This window comes from Lontra canadensis, unplaced genomic scaffold (assembly GCF_010015895.1).
Source record: "Lontra canadensis isolate GAN:19392208 unplaced genomic scaffold, GSC_riverotter_1.0 scaffold108, whole genome shotgun sequence".
Taxonomy (NCBI): Eukaryota; Metazoa; Chordata; class Mammalia; order Carnivora; family Mustelidae; genus Lontra; species Lontra canadensis.
In genome coordinates, this window is record NW_022631102.1 from 5,733,453 (window position 1) to 5,759,672 (window position 26,220).

The 26,220-nt window shown below is 42.3% G+C and overlaps 1 non-coding gene across 1 annotated transcript; it reads left to right on the forward strand.

Annotated features, from left to right (window-relative positions):
* Window positions 1-1,923: 1,923 nt before the first annotated feature.
* On the forward strand, window positions 1,924-2,032 carry LOC116856339. The gene has a single exon (XR_004380547.1). It is a non-coding gene; the product is annotated as a U6 spliceosomal RNA (small nuclear RNA).
* Window positions 2,033-26,220: the final 24,188 nt, after the last annotated feature.

Below are 26,220 nucleotides of genomic sequence, written 5' to 3' on the forward strand. Positions count from 1 at the left end.
TTTTCCTGCTGAAAAAGCCTTAATTTATCATTGCTCTCTCCTTGTCCTTGAAGAAGACTCTAGTCTGCTTTTACTTTCACTCTCTCCTCTGTTTCTGTGCTATTGTTTCCTGAAATTTAGCCTCAGCTTATTATTAAATCTGCAACGCTCCCATTGAACAATAATTATCAGTCCTGGTTCTGTGACACCACAGCAGCAGAAGCTGTCTTAGACGACCTATATTTGACTGAGTAGCTGGATTAACCAGAGTTCTCCAGGTGCTTTGTCCAATATATGCAGACTGGCGACCCGCGTAGTTGAGTAAGGCCACTGCGCGGTAGGTCTCTGCTCTCCTGTTCCCACCAGGTCATTAAATGCAGGCGAGACACATAGAAAGGAATGAAACCTCCTGTAAAATATTAGGAAGAGCCTACATTCAGATTTATTGTCAAATTAATTTTTCCCTCTAATGAAAAGAAATTCAAGTAAAGAAAAAAATACTGGCAGTGAAAAGTAGGTGTGATCTGGGTGAGAAACAACATGCAGAAATAAGTTCAGCCGAGGCACACACAGGATAAAGACCTTAACCCAGAAAGCTGACAGATGAATCCTTTTTAGGTAAAATGTTTAAGTGAAAATAAGTTTATTTCAAATAAAAGTAAACCATGGGGCGCTGGTGGCTCAGTCAGTTGTACATCGGAGTCTTGGTTCTGGCTTAGATCATGATCTCAGGGTCATGAGATTGAGCCCCATGTCAGGCTCTGCCCTCAGCGGGGAGTCTGCTTGAGGCTTTTTCTCTCTGTTCCTCCCCCGCCTCAGATAAATAAATAAATCTTTAAAAGCAATTTAAAAAAAGAAAAAGAAAGTAAAACCTTGTGGTATTGACACATTATTATTATTCCTTTTTTTTTTTTTGCCTATCGATCTTAAATCTGTAGCTACGAAAGCTTCTGCTTTTTATTATCTTTCTGTTCCTGCCAATAATTGTAATTTATCATATATTATATTTATTATATTATATTATATTATTATAATTTATCACCTATTTCTTTGTCCTCTGTTATTTCTTTTTGTATCTTGTCTTTTGCTATTGCACTTTCTGTATCTTGCTTCTAGATAATACTCCTTAAGATTTTCTGTATATGAAAGTTCTTTTGGAAACCTCCCTTTTTCCTGACCTCCCCCACCTCCAGAGTTTATAATCAGCTGTCCCTCACCACCCTGTGCAGCAGCTCTCTCTGCCCACGGGTCCTGTCCCGTGCTTTAATAAAATCACCATTTTACACCTCCCCCCAAATTCTGTTTATTTATGTATTTTTTTTGTGAGATTCTGGGGGTGGTGTGTTCTCTAAGACCTCACATGTGAGCTAAATGTCTGTAGACCACCTTCGTTTCCACTACCACATGACCAAGTGTGGACTCATTCTGAGTGTGCATTCTGCTTGAGAAACTCACATTTGTTCAAATCATCCCACATCCCCAGAACCTACAGATCCTTTCCCACTACCTTGTAAAGAACTGAAATCCCTAAACTTCTCATAGATGGACAAAATACACTGTAATCTCAGAGGAGTCTTAGTATAAAAGAAGACATTGTGCATATGCAAGTGTGTACATACTTGCCTCAAAATTTACAGGATATAAAATAATAGGATGTATTCCATTGTCACACTCCTACCTTATATTGGATAATATGAAAAAAAATAGTGTCCTATTTTCTTTAGCAAATTATTTTAGAAGTGGGGTAAAAGTCAACTGTGGGGACTCATCAGAGCACTGCATGAGGGTGATTGTTTTTTTTTTTTTTCCAACTCAAAATTCACGGACACAGGTACACAAACTCAATAAAGCAAGCTAAACATGTTTTTTAATCCTAATTATTTAGTAAATGTGGGAAATGATTTCCAAGCGGAAAGGTAAATCCTTTAAAACTACATGAAAGTAGTGCTCACATTGGCAGCTCATATACTAAAAAACTGGGACAATACAGAGAAGATTAACATGGCCCCTGAGCAAGGGTGACATGCAAATTTGTGAAGCGTTCCATTAAAAAAAAATAAATAAATAAAATAAAATAAATAAAACTACATGAAAGTAAACGTCAAAAATAAGAGAGCAGTAAGGATAAGAAATGAAAAGATACAATTCAGAACTTTTTTCTTTTTTTAAGCAAGTGAAAATTAGGAGGATTCAAGGGGTGTTAAAACATTTATGTTATTGTAAAACTCATCTGCTGTTTTAGGGCCTGTTTCATAGCTATTGGTGTGTTATAGCTAAGTCTTGAAATCAGAGCCCACTGAAAGCATATCTGAAAAAGAAGGAAGGAAGGAGGAAAGTAGGAAAGAAGGAGGGAAGGAAGGAAGGAATGATGGGCTTTAGAACATTAAATAAATAAAGAAGAAATAAAATCATCCCATCAGTCGTTGCAGAGAGGACTTTGACTTACATCTTCCCACTGGGTTATTTTAAAGAGAGGCACAAAGCTAGCTCACGGAAAGGAGTTCATTTCTTTTTAAAATTTTTCTTCTTAACCTTTCGCATTATGACTCTATTGTCTTAATTTTACTGCACATTGTACCCTCAAACCATCGCCCATGTGCCATCTTGCCCCTGTGGAAGGAGAATAAAGGTCCCCATATGTGTCCACCTCCTAATCCGTGAAGCTGGTGAGTAAGCATGCTACCTCATACGGCAAAAGGGACTGCGCGCATGTGGCTAAATTAAGAATCTCAGATGGGGAGGCTATCCTTCATTACCTGTGGACAGCAGTCTTTATAAGAGAGGTGGTATGACACTGGAAGCAGGTCAGAGGTCAGAGTGATGCCATCTCCAGAAGGGGACCTTGCATCAAGGAATGTGGGTAGCCTCTAGAAGTTGGCCTTAGTAGTACCTTAGTAGTAGGACCTCAGTAGTACCTTAGTAGTACCTTAATAGTACCTTAGAGCCTGCAGAAGAAATGTGGTCCTGTGACACCATGATTTCAGGACTTCAACCTCCAGAACTCTTAGAAAATAAATTTGCATTGTTTTAAGCCCCCACGTTTGTAGGAATTTGTTACAGCAGCCACAGAGCACTTGAATACGTGCTCCCTCCAGATTTCCTCCCTGCCTTTTCTCTCCACTGTCTCGAAATTTATCCATGAAGTCTATAAGGCCCTGAGACTCAGAAGGAGTATCTCTCTGGCTTTCCAAGTTTTCTTGTTGGGCAAACCAGAGTGTTCATTTTTCAGACAAGGCCAGTCTGTGTAAATAACAGTTAATTGTCTGAGTCAGGCTCCAACCCAAGAGCCTCCCAGAGCAGAATGAACGTAGCCTCCAGTGTCCACCTGCCATCCCATTTCCCAGGAGGGCCATATGGACATTTTCCTAACACAGACCTTGTGGTCTGTACTTCTCCCTAGCACTTTTCAATGGCCTTCAACTGTGCTTCTCATCAATGGCTTCTGGATTCCCTCCCCAGCCTTGCCCCTTACTTGTCTGCCCTGGACATCCCTCACACCCCCACCCTCTATGTTCCAAATGCAGGTCCCCATGCATCCAGGCATACTCCTTCCTTTTGTTCTTGATGAGGCCAATTCCCTCCACCTGGGGACTCTTCCTCCTCTCCCCTAATCCCTTCTCATCCTTACCTTTTTCCAGGAACCCTCCCTGACATCCACTGAAATAACATCAAGATTGCCTCCTCTTTCCTCCTCAGGGTCCCACTCCCAATACCAGACACTCATTCCCAGCACTGATCCCATTTTTTAAAACTACCTGTTCAATGATCTGTCCTTCCTAATAGCCTGTTCCTTCCTAGGACAGTAGTTTTCAAAGTGGGGTCCTCCTGCCAGCAGCATCAGAATCACCAGGTGACTTCCTGGAATAGTTAGCAATCAGGTGATACCCTTGACCCGGACTGAAATACTTTGGGGTGGGGACTAACAGTCTTTGTTTTGACAAGCCCTCCAGGTGATTCTGACAGATGCTAACTTTGACAACCACTGTCTTAGAGGAGGAGTACCAGTTGTGCCTTATTCATCTGGGAATATCAAACACATGGTTAGTGTTTAGTAAGTACTTACGGAATTAATGCAGTGACTTTAGATCAGAGGGTAGGTTGAGTGACATCAGAATTGTGCATATGATATCTAGTTAACCCCCACAAAAATCTTCAGCAGAAAATATTATTTTAGTGTTACATATGGGGAAAATAATGCTCAGGCAGACTTGCCTGAAGTTTTTGACATTGTATTACAAGCAAAAATTAACAAAAAATGTTCTTATAAATGCGGGGCATGAAACTGGGTCTGGCTGATTCTGTAGCAGTTTTCCCATCTCCACACCACGAAACCCTCAGATACTTTCATTTGATGGCTGTCAACCTTTGTGCCCATTTGAATCACCTGGGGGAACTTCAGGCAAACAAAATAAACACGCAAAGTCGGGACTCAATGCCTGAGCTTCTCAGCAAACTGGTCTGGGGTGGGGTATTAGCATCAGTGTTCTTGAAAGTCAGATTGCATTGCAGAACCAGGGTTGAGGACTACTGCTTGGTTGGATCCGCCCTGCCCTAGCCTAGCCACGGGACAGAGCGAGGATGACCTTCTCCACAACTGGGCACCAGTTATGCCCACGGTGAATGCTGACCATCACCCAGCTTCCTCTCCTGACCTGTGGCCTCTCATTTCAGCTCAACCTGGGCATTGTTCCATTTCCTTGGTGTCAGCAATTCATGCCGTCCTGATTGACAAGTGATCTCGACATCCTTTCATGGCAACACTTAGGAATTCCCTGGGGTAAGGCTGTGATGTGTGTCCTAACTGCATAGACCATGACTGCGGGTAAGAGCCCCTCCCCTCCCTCAGTCCCCAGGCTCTGTCTTCTTCTCTTGATCAGCCTTCTGCTGGGGAAAGGGAAGTGGGCAGATATAAACTCTGAAGTGCTTGAAAATATTGCATACTATTCTTGCCACCGGCACAGTGCTGAGTGCACACTAATTGCTCACAGACAGGGGGCGTCGTCAGGTTCGGAACATGAACCTCAGTGTGTGACAGAGCCTAGCCTTTGAGGCAAGTGTCTTGGTCAAAGTTGAATACTCACATTCCATTAACGTCTCTTACAAATTACTTGTCTAATTAAGTGCCTGCTTATTAAAGATCCAATCTGTCACTGCATGGGTGTTGCCCGACTGCATTCCCGTTTCTTCTTTGCTTTGTCCAGATGTTGTTTACTAAAATGCATTTCTTCAAAAGTCTGCTTTGCTGTCCCGTCCCTGAAGCCAGTGAGACGTGAGCAGCTCAGCCAGCTGAGGGACACTCAGGACATAATTGCCGTTGGGTGGCTGGAGTGGAATGGCTTGTTTGCTTTCCTAGGCTGGACAAGACGATCGTTATTCATCTAAAACCGTAGAAGGAGTTCTCTCTCTATCAATTGATCTGTCTGTTCTCTGTTTGGACAAAAGGCAAATGAAAAACTGCTAGTCTTTGAGATAAGTAGTTCCTCATACCCCGGCACAAGCCAAGGGTGTGCAACGATCATTACTAGCAACGAAAAGGGTGGGTTCTCGCTATCACCCTGTTGGGACGGGGCACAGGTAGTTCAGTCTGGAGGCTTATTATGTGCAAGAAGGTTTTTTGTTTGTTTGTTTGTTTGTTTGTTTTTGTTTTTTTCTAATGTGCAAGAAGTTTAAAAGACAGGAGTAATGAAAATAACTGCCATTGTGTACTCCATTTTCTTGCAATCTTTTAAAAGGGGTCTGGTTAAGTTCACAGAAGGGATTACCATCAAGCGTTTTCATGCATCCCTCCTTCTTATTCTGATCCAGAAGGGGCTTCTCTCCTTAAACATAGCTCCACACAAGGACTCCATCTTCCGTCTCCATCCAAGTGGCTCTTTTACTTCCTTCCCATCTCTCCCAGATCTGTCAGCCCTTCAAATGTAGACATACCCCTCTTTACTTTCAACTGGAAAGAAGCTTCCTGAAGGGAGGAGGACACTGGAGGGCTAGTTACTGGATTCTGTGTGTGGCTATAATGGGGGGTAGGAGTGATATCTGTGGCTTGTCTCCAATTAATAATATCTATCCTATAAAATACACCATTTATTTAACATTTACTGTATTCATTTTAGCGAACATGCTCTCTTTTATGTTGAATGTTCCCAGAAAATCTGACCAGGTCTCACTGGGCTCACACTGCAATGTAGGAAACTATACTGTTATGCAGGTTAATTGATTTGCCCAAAGTCACATGGCCGGGCCTTCATGTCAGCAAAAGCAGGTGTGTTTAGCTGCTCCACAAGCCTTTCAAAGGAGCACCACCTGCCCCAAAAAGTGTTCAGTAAAAAGGGGACATGGAAACAGTGTCAGGCTCAGTTGCTCAGCTAGAGAGTGATGACATCTCCAGGCTTGTTACCAGTGAATAGTTTTACCCACATTTTGCAGACATTGAATGCTTTCTGGAATGTGGGAAGTGTCCTTGCTTCTGTGCTGAGATTTGATGCTGGTAAGAAGATGCGGAGACCCCAGGTGGACAGCTTGGGCTCTCTCCTGCCCCAGCAGCTCTGTTAGTCCATCCCCTCACCCTTCTGAGGGTCAGGCTCCACCATGATAAACACCACACAGTTACGTGTTACCGTAAGAATGCCCCAGTCACAGTTCGTGATTTCCACTGTGGGGCAAGGTGGTAGTGAAATGTCCCAAGAAATCAGAGTCACAACCATAATCCCAAAACTGTGCTCCAATAGCAGAACCAAGGCCAATGACCAACCCATGGTCCTTCTTGGGCAATTCTAAGTTTCTTCCATTCTTCTTCCTCCAACAATCTGCTCTTTCTGAACTGGCCAACAACTTGTCCAAGGCCAATGGGCAAGTTGCAGCAGAGGTGGACCTGAATCTAGTCTGTCTAATCTTAACCTCCTACACTGCGCTGTGGGGCTAAATATTCAGCCTCACTCTCCAGTGTGATGGCCACCACATCAGCACACATAGTGAAGCTTCCATAGAGGGACCAGAGGGGCAGAGGGCTCTGCTGGAGACACAAAACCTATGCATAGACAACCTACCAGCTCAGCAAATCCAGCCACACTGGATCCAGAAAAAGATTCAGGATGGACTCTCATTAGACCCCCTGGTCATGGGCATACCTCTGGCTCCATGTTGAATTTCTCTAGAATTCTGAGGTTTCTCAATTGGTGGTAAGTCCCAAGCAAATGTACAGACCCCAGTGAAAATGCAAGAGTGATCCTATAGCCGAAAAGCACACCATGTGGCTTAGGAGGGAGAAGGGACCCATTTGTAGAGTTTCCTTGGCCCATGACAGTTTCAAGTTCAAGTACAAATGCATCTTTCCAATGAGATTCAAGGTCTGGTCAAGAAAGCAGAATCCATGCCAGGCATCTCAGAAGGATAACGTTTAATACGGCAATTAATAACTCATGTGATGGAGAGTGGAGAAGGCCTCCTAGACAGGGAGGTGCCCACAGTAGGGGCTGCCCAGAGAAGGGCACCCACTAGAGCCAGAGCCAGCAGGAGGCACCACAGGTGCTGGAGATGTTCAAAGACAGGTTGGGGAGATGCGCTTTCCCTTCTCCCAATTTCTCACCCTATGATCTTCTAACAGTACTTCCCAGCAGGTCCATTGGCAGGGAAACCAGAGAGCAGATAAGGCAGGAAAACATACCTGGATGGCCTGGGAAGAGAGAATGTGGCCTCTCTTCTGTTCATCCTCTCCTGACCCAGGAGAGAGGAATGGGGACGGGTAGTCAGGTTGTGTATATTAGCCACTTACCTCCTTTGATATTCAATTAAACAGATTGTTGAAACTAGAGCCAGGATGCCTTTTATTTCTACTTAAGTGGAGAGAATGCAGATGAAAACAGGAGCCACTTTCTGCAGGGTTACCCCGAGAGAGGCACCGTGCTGAACACACTTTACTGATCCCTCATTAATCAGCTCAACAACCCTAGGAAGGCAGCTTTATTACCTCCATTTTACTAATGAACAAATAAAAAGAAGCCGGGGAAGGACAGTCAGCTTGCCCCGGGTCACACAGCTTCCTTGCAGAAGCCTGGGTGAGGGTTGGAGCCCACCTCTAAGCCACAGGCCTGTGTTCTCTCTGCATCCACCAAAAGGCCAGAAAGAAGCACCCAGGAGGGACCTAGACCCCGTGAGGAGTTGTTTGCTTGCTCTCTACTCACCTGTTTGAGCATTAAATGAGCCAACACAGGAAAGAAAAAGAAAAAAAGAAAAAGAAAAGAACAAACCAGCCTGTGAATTTCGATTTAGGATAAACGGTAATTTCAGCGCAAGGTACAGATGAGAGCTGCCCCTTGTTGGGACATGAGGTCTGGAGCCCTGAAGCCACAGAATTCCTGTGTCCTATTCATGTGTTGTCCGATGTTACAGTCAGGACTTGAATCTCCTGCGCTTCCCTATCGCCTGTGGAGAGTTGTGTGTCCCCTTCTCTTTCCTGGGTACCTGGATCCCCTCGTGGGGCAACCCTGAACCCCTTGCCTAGTGTGGAGCAGGCCCCGTGTCGGGATGACGTGTTGCAATGTCAAAGGCGTAATTGCTGAAACCAAAAGAGAACAAGAAGATGATAATTCACGAGGCAGCCACATCACTCAGGCTTCTTTCTTAGAGCCTCTGACTAGATTCTCCTGCAACAGGGTGGGAGCAAATTTCCCCCCACCCCTCAAATTATCCTCAGCAGGGGAACGTGGTGGGAGGAGGGCAGGGGAGGGCAGCCTGGGACCAAAGCTCATGGCCTCGGCTCTGCCCCTGACGCTGCCAGGAGGAGGCTGGGGAGAAGGCTCAGTCATCTTTTGTTCCTACTTTATTTTCAAAATAAATTCTCGCAGCCAGCAGGACTCTGAAGAGTTTGACTGAGTGACTCTTTGAGAGGCAGGCGGTGGCAGATGGGTAAGTGTGAAAATGTGATCTATCTGGGATCTCACACTATGCAACACACACAGAACACCGCTGGAATCGCAGCTTTCAAGTGGAGAGCTCTCAATTTATGGCCAAATAATTGTGACTGGCATTTGGCTTTTGGAGCCAAAAGGATAGGAGGTCCAAGAGGTGTGGGGTTGGCCCTCTTTTGCAGGATCCTCCGACCCCAAATCACCTCATTTATGTTATCCTGAAGAACATAGGCAGCAATAAATTTTATCCTATTTATTATAAGTTATTACACACACAACAGTATTTGAATTAAAATAGCTGGACGAAGGTAGTAGTTGGATGAAGATGTAGTGGCATCTACAACTGATGCCCGGCTCAGCCCTCCCGTTACAAACAAAACCAGATGGGGAAACAAATACACAAACATGAAAGCAACTTGATTTGAAGATACACAGCTGATCGGAAGGTTTTTAATACAGCAGGTATTTGCACAGTAGTGATAACTACAGACTACGTGCTGTGCCAGGCATTATTCTGACCCTGAAGGAAATAGGTAGAAGGAGACGTGTTTTCTCTTCAAAGGAATCTGAGCTAACAGAGACAGCCCTGGGGGATGACCCTGGGTTTTCCTCAATGCCCAGAGATGAGCACAAGGGTCTGAGCCAGCCAAGAGCCCTTGGCCTTTCCCCAGAGAACTGACATAGCCCCTAGCTCCAGGGAAGCCTTATTCATATGTGTGAATGGAAGGACCCAACCCCATTCTGAGAAGGCAATGTTTGTGCTGGATCTTGATGGGCTGATTGAAGTTTGCCAAGTAGGAAAAGAGAAAAACACGTCAAAGGTGGGAAACAGAATTGCCAAGGTCTGAAGGCGGGGAATGAGGAGATCAGCCGCAATGAAGACCGTAACAGAATACCACACGTTAGCTGCGTTATGAATAGCAGATTCTTAATTATCATGGTTCTGGAGGCTGGAAATCCAACATTGGGGTGCATGGCAGGGGTGGTCGGGTGCTGGCCAGGTCTTCTTCTGAGGTGCAGACGAGTGCTCTCTCCCTGTGCGGGCAGAAATCCCATTCAGGAAGGCTCTGCAAGCCCTAACCAATTCCCAAAGGTTCCACTTCCAAATGCCATTGACGGGGAGGTAGTTCCAACATAAGAATTATGGAGGGAGCTGCGCCTGGGTGGCTTAGTCCTTTAAGCCTCAGACTCTGGATTTCTGTTCAGGTCATGCTCTCCAGGTCATGGGATCGAGCCCCGAGTCAGGCTCTGCGCTCAGCCAGGAATGTGCTTGAGATTCTCTCTCTCCCTCTCGCCCTGCTCTGCCCCCTGCCCCTGCCCCTGCTCTCTCTTTCTCTGTCTCTGTGTCATATAAATAAATCCTCAGTACATATAATACACGGAGAGTAAGAGAGCTCAGTACCAGAAGATAGGTTCACAGAGAAGGAACCTCTGTAGTGGCCAGGTAATCCCCAATATCCTGCATTTTCAATACACTTTGTCTTTGAAGCTCATATTCACATAATATGGGTCTTCACCTTAACTAAAATCTAAATGTCAGTGATTCAAGCGTGTGCCTTGAGTCCCCATACAACCAAGGATCAGATCCCACAGAGAAGTGAAAACCTCAGGGAGCAAGCATCAGTCTTCAGCTTTTCTGGATTCTTCATTGTTTTACACCCGAAAGTAACAATGCTTTTTGAAATTTTTCTCTGAATTACTTTTACGTTTATATTTCAATATTTTATTTTATGTTATTAAGATTTTATTTATTTACTTGACGGAGAGAGAGTAGCAGAGGGAGAGGGAGGAGCAAACTCCCCTCTGAGCAGGGAGCCCGGTGTGGGACTCGATCCCAGGACCCTGGGATCATGGCCTGAGCCCAAAGCAGAGGCTTAACTGACTGAGCCACCCAGGTGTCCCTATATTTCAGTATTTTAGACAGGCTAATCCCACATCCCAGAATCTTGCATTAGGACATGAGAAATCCTCAATTTCTATATGGCAAAACTACTTCCAGTATTTCAATAGAATCTTCTTTATGACACTCTGCATACCCCAGTAATTGTTTACTCAATTTAAAAACTCAGTTTGGCAAGGTTTTCTGTTGGTTTGTTTGCTTTTATTTAGTTAAGACTTAAATTTTTCCTGGACCTTGCCGCAAGGCTGTTGGTGAGTATCCCTTTTCCCATTGGACACCTGAGTAAAAAAGGTCAATCAAAAATCTGTCCAAGCTGTTGACAGAAAGCAGCTAAGAGAAGAACAAACTTGAGGCCCGTCTTTCCCTTTGTCCTGATGTTCCTCCAGTGTCTGAACCTGGAAGGAAAATAAGATGACTTGGTTCGATGAATGAATAAGGAGAAAGTCTACTAATCGTTCTCCAGTATACGTCCGAAAGGTTTAATGGGGCCATTTCTTCACCTGTGTACTTGGCCTCTAAAACCAGGAGGAGAAATAGATTCAACTGTCATCTTAGCTTCCTCGTCCATTCCAGCCTGCCTTCAGAAGATGACCCAAGACCCTGGTGGGCTTCACAAACGAGCCGCCCCCCATGGTGATTTGTAGAACCATCACTGCCCTCCTCCCAGCAGCTCCCATCATGTCTGCAGGGTTAACTCTGGTCGGAACGCACAAAAGCAGATGACCACAGAAATCGAACTCTCCCAGACTCTGGCTGATGCCAGTTCCTGCAGCATGAGTCATTCAGGAAAAATTAATAATGGAAATGGCTAATTTATAACTGGGCATATCCAAGAAAAGGGTGCGTGCATGTGGAAGGAATGCATAATAGTGATTTTTCTCATTAACAATAGCACCGGCTTGAGTGATTAATCTGCCACACAAACGAGCTGCTCCAAAGTATCAGAAAAGTCACCAGGCTGCACACTGGGGCAGAGGCTGGGGAGGTTGACTGCGCTTGGCTGCCAGCTGGGGATGTCCTCTGATGTGTCTCTGTCCACCTCTCCCTGCCATGGGAGGCACCCAGGTGGCTATCCTGATGTCAGCTGGTTGGGAGCCGGGCCCTGGGCAAGGGTCTCCCTCACCTTTAGCACCCCTCTGTCCTCTCCTCTCTCCCTGTCTTTCTCTTTCTTTTCTATTTTTCTGTCCCCCCACTCTGTCCTTTCCCTCCTCCATCTTTTGCTCTGTGTCCTTTCTCTGCTTTTCCAACCTCTGGAATAGTCTCTCACTCTGTCATGTGTCCGTCTTCACTGTCCTTTAGTGTTTCCATCTTCCTTCTTTTGTTTCCCTCTCCCTTCCTTTCTCCCTCTGGCAGTAGTCACTGTTGGTACCCTTGGAATAAAACTGAGCCTCAGAATCCTAGAAGTACAAGGACCCGTGGTACTGAGCTTTTCAAACCCTAATGTGCTCATGAATCACCCTGAATTGCTGTTAAAATGCAGAATCTGCTCCTCTCAGTCTGGGCTGGGACCCAGGATTCTGAAGTTTTCCAAAACTCCCAAGTGATGCTGATGCTGAGGGTCCTGAGTCCCATGCTGGGAGTACCAGGGACTTAGAGCATCTCTATGTCGGGTGTCTCACTGAACAGAGCAGGAGACCAGGCTCCCCTGGGGATAGGCTTGAGCAGAGAGCCCCATATGCAGGGAGCTGCTGGCAGGCGAGGAGTCACTTGCTCTCAGAGCTTGCTAACTTTACCTAAGTCCACAAGACAGCAAATCCTCCTTCCTTCTTCAAAGCTGGCTTCTCCCTGATGTGTTTCCTCATCCTATCTGCCACTTAGGCTGGAGAGAACACTCTTTTCCAACTTGAGACAAGGAGCAGACATCTTAGACTCGGTTCTGGGTGAAACTAGCTCTGCTACATACCATCCTTTTGAAACTGGACAAGTCATCCAACCTCTTTGGGCCTCGGTCTTTATATTTGGAAAATGGTATTTACCTCTCAAGGCCATGGTAGCAATCTGTACGTGATGTGCTGGCGCTCTGTAGAACCATGTTTTTCTCCACCCTTTCCTTCTCAAAGCTGTAGGTTTTAGATCAGCAGATCCCATTTCTCACAGACGCACCTGTCCTTCTCAGGGAAAGGCTTATTGAAGAATATGGTACCTGACCCTTCCCCTTATGAGAGAAGTGCATGATCCTTACGCTTTCATATTCAGCCTTCCACGAACCATCCAAAATTGAGGAGCATGAGGCGCAGACAGCCCAGCTGACCTTCCCAAACTCTTCCCACACATTTGTGCGTCTTCAGGCTGGGATTTAAGTCCTTGGCTCCCCAACTGGGACTCTTCCCCTATGGCCCATGGGCTTCCAGCTCCAAATTAGCTTTGAGCCATGGTTCCTTCTTGTCACCTTCTCTAAGGATCCCAACAAAATTCCATATTTTCCCGGCAAAAACCAGTCCACATCCTGGCCTACATATTCTAGTCCAGCCAAACCAAACTATGGAATTAAAAGTCCAAAGATAATTTCACGAGGACGTATAAAACACCTGGTACTCTGATGTGCTTTCCATAAGTGAAAATTACCAATCCTCCGGCAAGATTCTATTGGTCTTTGTTATTAATTTTGCCATTATTACAAATAGCTTTCACTTGTACCGTTTTGCCCAGCCTCTCCCTCTTTCTCCCCCCACCCCCCATATGCCTGTTTAACTTCATTTCTCCAGATGAAATGACTTGCTCCTTTTAGTCACACTCCTACACTGCCAGATGACATTAGCCAGTTAAGGAAACTGCTAGGCTGTCAGCAGTTTTTAGGGTTTCAAGGGGGAAGGGGGGTGGGTATTTTATTTTTATGTCCAACCTTATAAGTCATATAGGGACTTCGAGTTTGGAGGTCTTCCGTTCTTCCCAATGCAGCTGAGCATCTGAGTGTGACATTTCTCCATTGCCTGGGCAGATTTTTCTTGACCTGTCTAAAAACCAGAGTGAGGTTGAGAGGTGCAGCAAGTGTCTGTGGGCAGGGCCGGTGAAGGGGCAGAGCTTTATCCTGGGCCCAGATGGGCGGCATCCTGTGTGGGGCATGAGATAGGAAAGTCATTCTTCCCTTCCAGCTTCACTGTCCCCAACTGGAAGGTGGAAGATGACCCTTCATGTGTCCAGGGTGGCTGTGAGGGTTATTTGACTGTGTGTATGTCATGTGCCTAGCACGGTGTCTGGCAGAGAGAGATGCTTAATTCTTGCGTGGGTCCTTCCCTGGCCCTGCACCCCCATCCACCGCTCAGGCCACCACTCCTTGTCTTGTGGCCTCTTTTTTCCTATCAGTGTGGTGTATTCGCTGAGCTTAGCAAGGCCAGGCTCGGACATATGACCCTGGTCTATGACTCACTCCAACAAAGTTCATGCTCATGCCCAAATCATTTTTGTTTTTCTTTTTTTTTTCTTTGTTGTTTCATTTTTATGATAGCCGCCATTAAGCTGAATATGTTTACATTCTGATTTCAGAAGGCAGGAAAGGTAAGATGTTCACTTATATTTAGTTACAGGCCATGGAGTATGATTAAAACAGATGGTTTTAGAAAATATGTTGTAGGTGTTTTTTCCTTCCATTTATTTATTTATTTATTTATTTATTTATTTATTAAAGAGAAATCAACAATAGGATTTTGCTGGCCTTCTTTTGCTTGGCTTCTTCTTTTTACTTGGATTTCTTTTTCTTTCCTTTTCTCTTTTCTTAATTCCTTTCTGCCTCTTCTTTCTTATTTTCCAAAAGGCTCTGGATCCCTTCCAATTATTATTATAAGCTGAATGCATTGGCTTTGAGCCAAGATGCCAATAGTTAAGCACGGCGCCAAAATGGATGGTTTCTCTCCTGCTTCCTTCACATAATACCCTCCCCCCCGTTGTAGCTTGTGGGAGGGGGTGGGCAAGTGCTTCTGCTCTCCAGTTTCTGCAAATGTACTATGATAGTTGGGAGAATAGGGCCATGGGGATATAAAAGGCAAAATGATTGGAAAAGGTGAACATGAAAGATGTTTAGGGTCTTCTCCTAGTTAGGAGTTATTTTGGGAATCCAGTGAATCATCTTCATTGAGGTCTGACAGAGGTGGAAGGAAGACCTGCCATGCACAGTGGTCTCAATGTGCAACATGCCACTTGAAGACAAACCAATTTCAGGGAAAGGGAGACTGACATGTCAAGAGACAGCTCTCATGTCAAAGAAAGGGATCTTCAGAATGAAAATCCTGAAAAAGGATGTATGCATTTTCTAAGAATATGGTCACAAATGATCACAGATTTAGTGGCTCAAAACCACACACATTTAGGGTCTTACAGTTCTGGAGGTCAGAAGTCTTGCTATGAAGGTGTTGTCAGGGAATTCTTTCTGGGAATTCTGAGAAAGAACATCCCTTATCCTTCCTAGCACCTGGAGGTGGTGCATACTCCTTGGTGTGGCCCCTTCCAGCAATGTCATTACTCTGACCTGCCTGCTTCCATGGTAACATTCCCAACCCCTCTGCTCCCATGGTCATATCACTTGCTTCCTCTGAACCTCCTGCTTTCCTGCTGAGAACCCTCCTCACTATATCCAGCTCACTTGGATAATCCACAATTATCTTCCCAGTTCAAGATTATTAATTTAATCACATCTGTGAAGTGCCTTTCACCATGGAAGGTACCATCTCCACAGGTTTCCAGGATAGGACATGACTATCTTTGAGGAGGGGGTGTTCTACTGTCCACTAGAGAAGCCTTGCTGATTCTCACTTGCTGGCCCCATGGTTATTCATGCAAAGCCCAGAAATGTAGGGTTCCACTTTGGCTATGGTCCTGAAGAAGCTACAACATCTCTCTAATTTAGCCAAATGGCAACCTGGTGTACATTCAGGGTTTGGTTCTTTAACACCACACTCTGTCTCTGACACCTGAATTTCTGCCTATAGAAATTCAGGCACAGGCATGTCAGGACTTGAGGGCACTGACCTCAAACCCATCTGCATTTGGAGACAGTCAGCTGCACCAATCATGGTTATAGCTTGCCTTGGCTTCTTCTAGACATCATTGCTCTATCATTCACTTTGCCTCCATTCTGCCTCTCTGATCCCTCCTCTCCTTCCCAGTGGATGCTAGCACAGAGATTGGAGAACAAGTAGATACATCCCAATATTCAGAATGACCTTACGCCAAGAAATAAAAGTGCCTAAGGACTAATTATTAAGTACATCAGGGTATCCTGAGATTTACTCTTCCCCATAATATTGCTACCAGGATAAAAGAGCAGAATAATGAAAAGAACCCACCAACTCCACTATTCCCTTATTCTTTCTTCCCTTGTTGTTGTGTTAATTTTCACAGAGGTGTGGTCCTTAAACCATTTCTTTCAATAGAAGATTTGACAAAATCTTAAAATGCAATTGTATGAAAATCATAAAGAACATCATATATGCAAGGAAGTCATATTCAATGCCATTCAAAACACATGACACACAGAATCTCAATCATCCCAGATTTTTAAGCAATTCCTTTTTAATTTATTAGCAATTCAGAAAGAGTAAAATCAAGGAAGAAGAAGAAAAAGAAGGAGGAGGAGGAGGAAGTGGTGTAGGAGGAGGAGGAAGAGAGGAAGGAAAAGAAGAGAAAGAAGAAGGAGGAGGGAGAGGTGGGGGAGGAAGAAGAAGAAGAGGAGGCAGTGGAGGAGGAGGGGGAAGAGGAGGAAGAAAAGGAGAAGAGGAGAAGGAAGAAGGAGAAGAAGAAGAAGAAGAAGAAGAAGAAGAAGAAGAAGAAGAAGAAGAAGAAGAAGAAGAAGAAGAGGAGGAAGGAGAAGAAGAAGGGGAATAGGAGGGAGAAGGAGAAGGAGGGGAGGGGAAGGGAAGGAGGAGAAGGAGAAGAAGAAGAAGAGAAAAAGAGGTGGAGGAAGAGGGGGAGGAAGGAGGAAGAGTAGAAGGGAGAGGAGAAGAAGAAGGAGAAGAAGAAGAAGAAGAAGAAGAAGAAGAAGGAGAAGGAGAAGGAGAAGGAGAAGGAGAAGGAGAAGGAGAAGGAGAGGAAGGGGACGGGGACGGGGAAGGGGAAGGGGTAGGGGAAGGGGAAGGGGAAGGAGAAGAAGAAGGGGCATTAAGTCTTGCAGGAGATAGGAGGGAGTAGGCTTCCGATGCTAGGAAATAGGGTTACACCTAGAAATGTGTCTGTTTCATATATAAACTCATTATGCCTTTGCAATAACCTTTGCTCGATGCAGATATTAAAACTTCATAGTTTGAACATGTTTTTGTACAACTGAATAAACAAAGAATATTATTTATAAGACTCCCCAGAGGAAAGGCTTAATATCTCTTCATTATTCAAGATGTGTGACTTAAATTATTTTTTCAGGTCTCCAAATGAACAAGATTGCTGGTCTTTCTGACATTCATGGATGTTAGAATATGGCACTGAAGCTAAAGCTAGAGCTGACTCACAGAAAGAGAATGATATTGTTGCTTTTGTGGGGAGGGAAATTTGGGGATCATTATGTGGCATTTTTAGATTCCCCATTTTGTTCACTGTGTCTTAAAGTGAGCAGAAGAGTTTTGGGGCTCCCTTTAATGACAACAAAGGAGAAGGAAATTGAGGTGCTCTGCCAGCCCTGCAGCCAGGCTTGGGAGGAAGAAGGCCCAGAGTTTGGATAGGGAGAGGGTACAGAAAGGGCAGGGAAGTAAGAACAAAATGGTGGTGGTGCTCGGCAGCAGCTGGGAATTGGCAGGCAGTGAGAAGGTGCTTGGTAAGTACCTGCTGTCTTCCATTTGTCCTTCCTATGTCTCTTCCTTCTTCTCTGACTGTTTTCTTTGTGTCTTGGCTTGTCCTTCATGGACTGCATATGATTTGTGGCCTGGAACTCTTGTTCGTCTCCCGTTCCCTCCCACATGGAGAATGCCTTTTAGACTCCAGAGAGCTAAAGAATGAATGAATGACAAGAATTCTTGGTAGACACTTACTTACTATATTTTAGAGTATCTGGCCTGAAATAGATGATCAATATGAGATACCAATATACAGCCCTTATCCATACAAAGTTTACTTCCCTGCATAGTTTTGAGGGTATGTAGCTAAGCAAGTTGATGAAATGGGGTTTATGAGAAATACAAAATGGCACCTGGGACGTTTTCAGATGATGCACTGAACTGACCATCTGGGTGTTAATTAAACTCAATTCCTCAGCTGACCACCAGGATTAAAGCTTCATAATTTGTCAATTGCTCATGATTGATCTGAAACTATTTGATTTAATCAATTATAAAGGCATGTTCTTTATCCCACATGACATATAATCTGCCCTTCAGATATTTTCAATCCATAAATGGAGAGATGTTTTCCAACTTATTTTTGTTTTAAAAGAAGACCTGGGAGGATACATTTCAGGATTGTGTTGGACTTGAATCTGTCCTTCCAGCCACCCAGAGCTTCTGTTGTCTTTTGTGCACACACATAATCTCTTTTATAAATCCCTGATCTTACATCTGTTAACCGAGGCAGGGGTCCTCACTCCCATGTTTGACACCATCTTTTCTTCTAAGGTCTTTATTGTGGTTTTCTCATCTGGCATAAGTCCATATTTCTTCAACTTTTGGTCTTTCTCTAAAACTGCCCTCTATTGACAAAGGAGGAAAATTGGCAAGGAACTCAAAACATATTCAAGACATCCACATTCGAAATTCCACTTGGTGTCATCACTTCCTTTCTTTGCACCTGGCTTTGCCCTCTGCATCAATGAGGGGGTCAGAGTAGACCTGCCCAGGGTCCTTTTCTGCTCTACTACCACCATCTTTCTACAGTGGAAAGCTCCTTCGAAAGAGCTTGCTTCTTTCAGGGGTTTTCTATCTCAACGTTTCAACAACTGAATCTTTTCTGTCAGTTTTTTGGGGAAAAAAATAAGTCATATATCTTGACCATCAGAAAAAAAGTATTTCAAAAACATCTCTGATTATTTCTCTGCCCTCTTGTTGGGATGGCAACTATTGGGAATGAAAATAGAAGATGGTAATCCCATCAGAGGATCTGAAATTACTTGTTCCCTTTTTATAACTCTGAGCAGATTGTGTGACCTTTATAGTTTGCTTTTTCTCCTCTCAAAATGTAGAAACAGTGCTTGCCCTGGCCTCTTGCAGAGTAATTTTTGGATGATCCCAAAGAAGGATGTGTGCCAAGAGAGTCCACAGCCCAGGGTCACTTAAGCGACAGTAGCTGTCTCCAGTCTGCATCTCTATGATCTGTGCATTATTTGGCTCCAAGTAGGATCATTGGAAGTCACACATTTGGTCATACCCTTTCCTGGACCTCACCCCCACAGCCTTCAGGATGGCAGCTGCTCCTCTTCCATCTCCAGCTTCATCTCTTACATCTTCCCAATTCAACAAGGACCCTGTTCCCCAGCCACAGAACCATCTTGTGTTCTGGACAATGCCATGGTCTGTATACTTCTAAGGCTTTCATATGTTTTATCTCTGCCTGTTGTCTCCTTTCCCACTCTTCCCATCTGGTTAAATACTTCTTTTACCTTTAGTGACTTCATTTGTAAGAAGACCTGGTCCCCATCTTTTTGTGTAAACAGCAAGAAGACACTACAAATACAGTTGAATTTTCCTGTTCCTCCTCACTGATCTCACTTCTTTATCTCCCCAGAAGTAAACACTCTCCACAATAAGGTGATTATCCGTCCCTTGAGTAGTTTTTATAAATGTCTAAACATGCATGTTGCCATAAAATATATCGTGTTAAGCATTGTTTAAAAAATTTATATAGATGTTGTCATAGTACATGCCTATTTTTGCAACTGTTTTTCATTGAATACAAGGGCAGAATCTCTACAAGAGACTGAAAGGTCAAAATGTCTGAAAACCAAATTTTTTTCTCCATAATGTGTTTGGTGGAAAAAAATCTACCTTTACCGGAACCCATTAGGTGGCAAAACATGATTAGAATTGATGTGTAGCTATTCAATATTCATATATTTTTTCTGTAGAAGTATTAGTATGTTTGGTTTCATACTGCTTGCTCCAATTCTGCTGAAGATGTTATTAGAATTGAGATATATGCCTCTCTGAATTTAAAAAAAATGCCAAAACACATCTGGCCTCAAAAAAGTTTTGGAAAACGAATTTGGACTGGGATGTTTTTGACATCAGTCAATTCATGAAGCTCTAGTGCATTAGCTTAACAGCTTCACCAACACGGTAATATGACACTGTATGATATGGTTCAATTTACTTATTCAGTCTCTGGTTCATGGACATTTAGGGTATTTCCAATTTTTGACAATTTTGAGCAGTACTGCAATATAACTCTTGTACATGAATCCTTGTGCAATGAATAGAAATGGTCTAAAAATAGAAGTGCTGATGCATAGAACATATGCTTTTCTAGTTTTATTAGCTATTACCAATTGTTCTCCAAAATGGTTCTTCCAATAGAGGCATGAGCAGGTAGGACACAACACAGAAAGCTCTTGTGTTCTTCATCCTTCCAAATATTTGGGATCTGTGGTTTAGGAAATGGCCAACATTTCTATATTCTTCATACATACTCAAAATGAGCACTTACTCCCTAAATCTGCAGGCACAAGTGTCTATATTTTCCGTTATATCACACTCAGTAATTATGTTGTTTAAATATTCTAGATCTTTATTATTTTGTCCTTGAGACATCAGTTGTGAGAGAGGCATATTAATTTCTCCTGCTGTGATGTTAGATTCTTCAGCTTTTTATTGCAATTCTGTCATTTTTGTTATATAATTTGAGGATATATAATTGGATATATGTAACTTCTGAATTGTAATACCTTCCTGATACATCCTGATACATTCTTGTTCCCTAGAATGTGTTTGGACTTCAATTTATTTTCTTGATATTAAAATAGCTACACCATCTTTTTTTTGGTTAGTTTTGCCTGATATATATTTTCTCAACCTTTTACTTCCAAGTTTAATAAGACATTATGTTTCTCTCTCTCTCATCCAATCTTACAACTTACCTTTGTATCTGGAAAGGTAAACATTTACATTTATTATGATGACTGATGTATTTGGATTCATTTATAATTTCTTATTTTATGTATTCCATTTTTTCATTTTTTCTTTCTTTTTATTGGATTGATGAAATATTTTCTATTTCCTTTTACTCCCTATGAGCTATAACTTAACCATTCTATTGCCATTTTTTAAGATTTTAAGATTTTATTTATTTGACAGAGAGAGATACAGCAAGAGAGGGAACACAGTGGAGAATGGGAGAGGGATAGGGAGAGGGAGAAGCAGGCTTTCCACTAAGCAGGGAGCCCAATGTGGGGCTTGATCCCAAGACTCTGGGATCATGAGCTGAGCTGAAAGCAGATGCTTAATGACTAAGCCACCCAGGGGCCCTATTGCCATGTTTATACAATATTTTATTTTTGATCAAACACTCAAAAAAAAAAAAAACCACACAGTATCTTTTCTCACTTCTAGATTAAGAGAAAGATCCTCCTTTTAAATATTATTATTTAACATTTTAATGCCCCATTATTTCTGGATTGTGTGTGTGTGTCTGTACATGTGTGTCTTTCTGACATGCCTCTGCTAATTATTCTTCCAGCAAGGTACTGTTTCTAGTATATTCTTAAGTGTCTGAAAAGGTATTTATATCACCTTTACACTTGCATGACAGTTTCGCTGGCTATAGAATTCTTGACAGACTCTTCCTATTTCCAATTTAAAGATATGATTAACCTGTTCTCTGCTCTGACTCAATTCACTGCTACTATTGCTGGTTACCCAGGTCATACAACATCTGTCCTCTGGCTGACAAATTCGTCTGATTTGAGTCTGCCATTTGACTTATCCCTTGAGTTTTTAATCTCACAATTCTGATTTTTTACTTTTATAATTTATATTTGGATCCTTGTTACATTTTCTGTTCTTTTTATGAGTATCTATCTATTTCTTTTGGTTTTTGAATCTTTATTTTTCTCAGTTAACTATTTTTGAAGATTTATTAGATTTTTTTTTTACTGAATTTCCTTAATATGCTGTCTGTCCTGTGACAAAGATGCCACTTCCCAATAATACCAAAATAATTCTTCATTTGTTTGATCTCACATCACACATCTACAATACTCTCAGACCCACACATTCCTATGCCATTGCCAACAACATAGTAAGCAAGTTAAGATTTTACTTAAGGTTATATTTAACCTTTTACCTTCCCCACTTTATTTTAGACCTTTGTATGTATTGTATCTATATACTTGAAATAATATTACCGTTTCTGTGCTCAATGTTTGTTCATATTTTAAATAATTTACATGGGTAAAAACACTATATTAGACACCCAAATATTTGCCATTTCTGCCATTCTAACCACAATCATTTGTTGTCACTATAAACAATTTCCTTTAGCAATCACTTATAAGAAAAATTTACCAATGACACGTTCTCTTAGTTTTCCTTTATCTGGGAATGTTTCTATTTTGTCTTTATTCCTTGCGGATGTTTTTATTAGATATAAAATTTTGGGCAGATAGTTCTTCTCTTTCAACAGCTTAAAAATGTTGTACTGTTTTCTGGTTCCAACAGAATTCTGGAGTGTGACATAATGAAATATATAGACCTCGTACCTTTGAAACTAGAGGCTAAATGTTGCTCTATGATTTCTGATGGAAAATTCAGTCATTTTGATTTTTTTTATATGTAATTGTTTCCCCTTCTAATTGCTCTAGACATATTTTTTTTCTTTTTGGTAATTTATCTTCAGTTTTCAGCATTTTATTTTATTTTTTATTTTTGTTGTTTGTTTGCTTTTCTCCTGTTAATCTTTTTAAGTTTTTATTTAAATTGCAGTTACTTAACATATGGTGTAATGTTAGTTTCAGCTGTTCAATAGAATGATTCAACACTTCCATACAACATCCAGTGCTCGTGAGGACAGGTACACTCCTTAATCCCCATCCCTTATTTTCTTTATCCACCTAGACCGGGTTTTCCCCTGGTAACCAACACTATTGTTCTCCATAGTTAAGAGTCTGTTTTATTGGTTTGCCTCTCTTTTTTCTTTTGTTCATTTGTTTTGTTTCTTAAACTCCACATATGAGTGAGATCATATAGTATTTGTCTTTGACTGACTTATTCTGCTTAGAATAATACTTTTTAGCTCCATCCACATTGTTGCAAATGGAAAGATTTCATTCTTTTTGATGGTTGAGTAATACACACACACACACAAACACACACACACATAAATGTATATTTATATACCACAACTTCTTTATCCGTCCATCAGTTGATGGACACTTGGGCTGTTTTCATATTTTGGCTATTATAGATAATGCTGTTATAAAACATTGGGGTGCATGTATCCCTTTGAATTAGTGTTTTTTATTCTTTGGTAAATACCTAGTAGTACAGGGTGCCTTGGTGTCTCAGTGGGTTAAGCCTCTACCTTTGGATCAGGTCATGATCTCAGGATCCTGGGATTGAGCCCTGCATACGGCTCTCTGCTCAGCAGGGAGCCTGCTTCCCACTCTCTCTCTCTGCCTGCCTCTCTGCCTACTTGTGATCTCTGTCTGTCCAATAAACAAACAAACAAAAAAAATCTTAAAAAAAAAAACCTAGTAGTACAAATGTGGGAAATTGGGTAGTACTATTTTTAGCTTTTTGAGGAAACTCCATATTGTTTTGCACCATCTTGCATTCCTACCAACAGTGCAAGAGGTTTCCCCTTTCCCCACATCCTTGCCAACACCTGTTATTTCTTAGGTTGTTGATTTTAGCCATTCTGACAGGTGTGAGGTGATATCTCATTGTAGTTCTGATTTGTATTTCCCTGTTGATCAGTGATGCTGACCATCCTTTCAGGTGTCTTTTGATCCTCTTTATGTCTTCTTTGGAAAAAAAAATATTCATGTCTTCTGCCCGTTTTTTAACTAGATTATTCATTTTTGGGTATTGAATTTATGTTCAGTTTTTAGCATTGTAAACCATATTTCTATGAATGATTTTCTTTCATCTTGTCTTGTTTTAGTTTTGCTGGACTTCCTGAATCTAGAAATGTAGGTCTCAAAACTAAGGGTGATTTTATAGCCAATGTTTCTTTTTATTTCCACACCTATTTCTCTTCTTCTACGCTTCCAGTGACATGAAATCAGAGCCTTAAAACTTTTCCATGGGTCTCTGTGCCTCTGGTCATTTTTAAAAAATATTTATTTATTCATTTAAGAGAGAAAGAGAGAGAGAGCGAAAGAGAGAGCACATGAGCAGGGGGAGGGGCAGAGAGAGAGAATCCATTAGCAGAATCCCCACTGAGCTCAAGGCCCAGTGTAAGGCTTGATTTCATGACCCTGAGATCATGACCTGAGCTGAAATCAAGAATCTGGTGCTTAATGAGCTGAGCCCCCCAGGTGCCCCTCTTCTAATTTTTAAATTCTTCTCTCTGTTCTTCAGACTGTGTAATTTCTACCCATCTTCAAATACACCAATTGTTTCCTATTCTTTCTCATTCTGCTACTGAGACCACTCAATGAATTCTTTTATTTTCTATATTGAATTTGTCAGTTCTAAAATGTCCATTCTTTCTTTTTTATTGTTTCTATTTTTCTGTTCATCTATCTTTACACTTATCGTTTCAGTTGTTTAAGAGTGTTCATCTTTGCTTCAAGAATGTCATTATAATAGCTGCTTTATGGTTAGATGTTTTTGACTTTTTGTTTGCTTGTTTGTGTTGCTTTTGTATATCAAACAGTTTTGGAGGGTCTCATGGGCACTTGGAATATTATTTCACAAGACTCTGGATTCTGCTAAAGTCCCCTGAACGAGGTTGATTTTTTTGTTTCAACAGACAATCACGTGATTCTCCTGAACCTGCAAGTTCTATCCCACCTTCTGTGTTTGGTGTTGCTTGTGTCAGTTAAGCATTCAAAGTCTTTGCTCTGTTGTTTGGATCTGCTTGCTCATGAACCACCCAGGGCTTAGTATGGGGTTTAGTCTATGGTTTATTTCACAGTCCGGTTCCTAGAGCCTTCTCTATGCTTCTTTGGCTCTGCCTCACCCAAGTGCTTCCCAGGAGTGAATCCTGGGTTTGGGCGAGTTCGTACATAGAAAACAGGTGTCCCCTTCTCAGATCTCAGAGTTTTCTCCACCCAGAAACAGTGCCCTTCCAGGCGGCACTCTTCCCAGCCCCTCTGGCCAGAAAGAGAGGTTTCTTTCTAATTGTTAGCCTTGCCAGGTTGTTGGCTAATTCCATGTGGCTGAAATTTAGTTCACAGGGGTGAGAAAAGGAACAAAGGGTTTTCTCCAAACTAAAGGGACCTGTATTCTTAGCACCCCCTTGGCAGAGAGCAGGGTCTCATCTTAGGGTTTTAGATACCTAGGATGGGATGCTGCTTTGGTGGCTGTGCAGTTCTGCTTCTAAGGTTGTCCTCAGAACATGACTGGGAGAGAAGAATATATTTTTGAGAAGAGGAGTGGAAATTTCTTCCATACTCTCTGACATGTGGGAGTTTACTATCTCTGTCCTCTGGCTAGAAATAAAGGGTTTCCACAAGAGTAGATTTGTTTGCTTGTTTGTTTCACTTTGTTCTGTTGTGTTTTCCCATGCCCACTGCACATCTGGTGATGAGATCCATCTTTGAATCTGAACAGGGAGATGAAAGAGGGGGGGCATATTTGCAAATATCATTCTTGTCATGGAAAAATTATTCACACGTTTACTTTAGCTTATAACCCCCTGTTACTCTTCAGTTTCTAGAATCTTCAGGTAGTTTTATTTGTATTCTGTTCAAAAATTTTAATTGCTATCAGACTATAGTTGACTTATTCCATGTTAGTCTGGAAATGGGAAAAAGATTAATTTATATGACATGTTTAGCAATTGCTTTGAAAAGTTTTGATCTAATTTTGCTTTTAACTATATAAAATATTGCTGTGGCTCCAAAGGAAAAATGACAGAACAGAGTTGTTTGGGTCAAACTGTGTCCCCTTCAAATCCAAATGTTTGAGCCTTTAACCCCAGTGCCTCAGAGTGTGACTGTATCTGGAGGCAGAGATTTCAAAGAGGTGACTAAATTAACATGAGGTCGTGAGCTTGGTCCCTAATCCAGTTTGCCTGGCACCCTTGGGAAGAAATTTGGACCCAGAGAGACCATGAGGGGTGTGTTTATGCTGAGAGAAGGTCATGGAGAGACAGGAGGAAGGTGCCCTCTGCAGGGAGAGAAGCCTCAAGAAACCAAATCTACTCACATCTTGATCTTGGACTTCCAGCCTGAGACAGTACACTTCTGTTCTACCCTGTGCTACTTTGTTTTGGTCACCCTAGCAAGCTGGTATTAAAAACAAAACAAACAAAACAAAACAAAACAAAACCCTCATTCTTAGCTTCCTTTCCTGCCCATTCCCCATCTGCTCAGTGTTTCTACTACTTGCCTTCCTACCTGCCATGATTTTCTGTCAAGATTTGTCT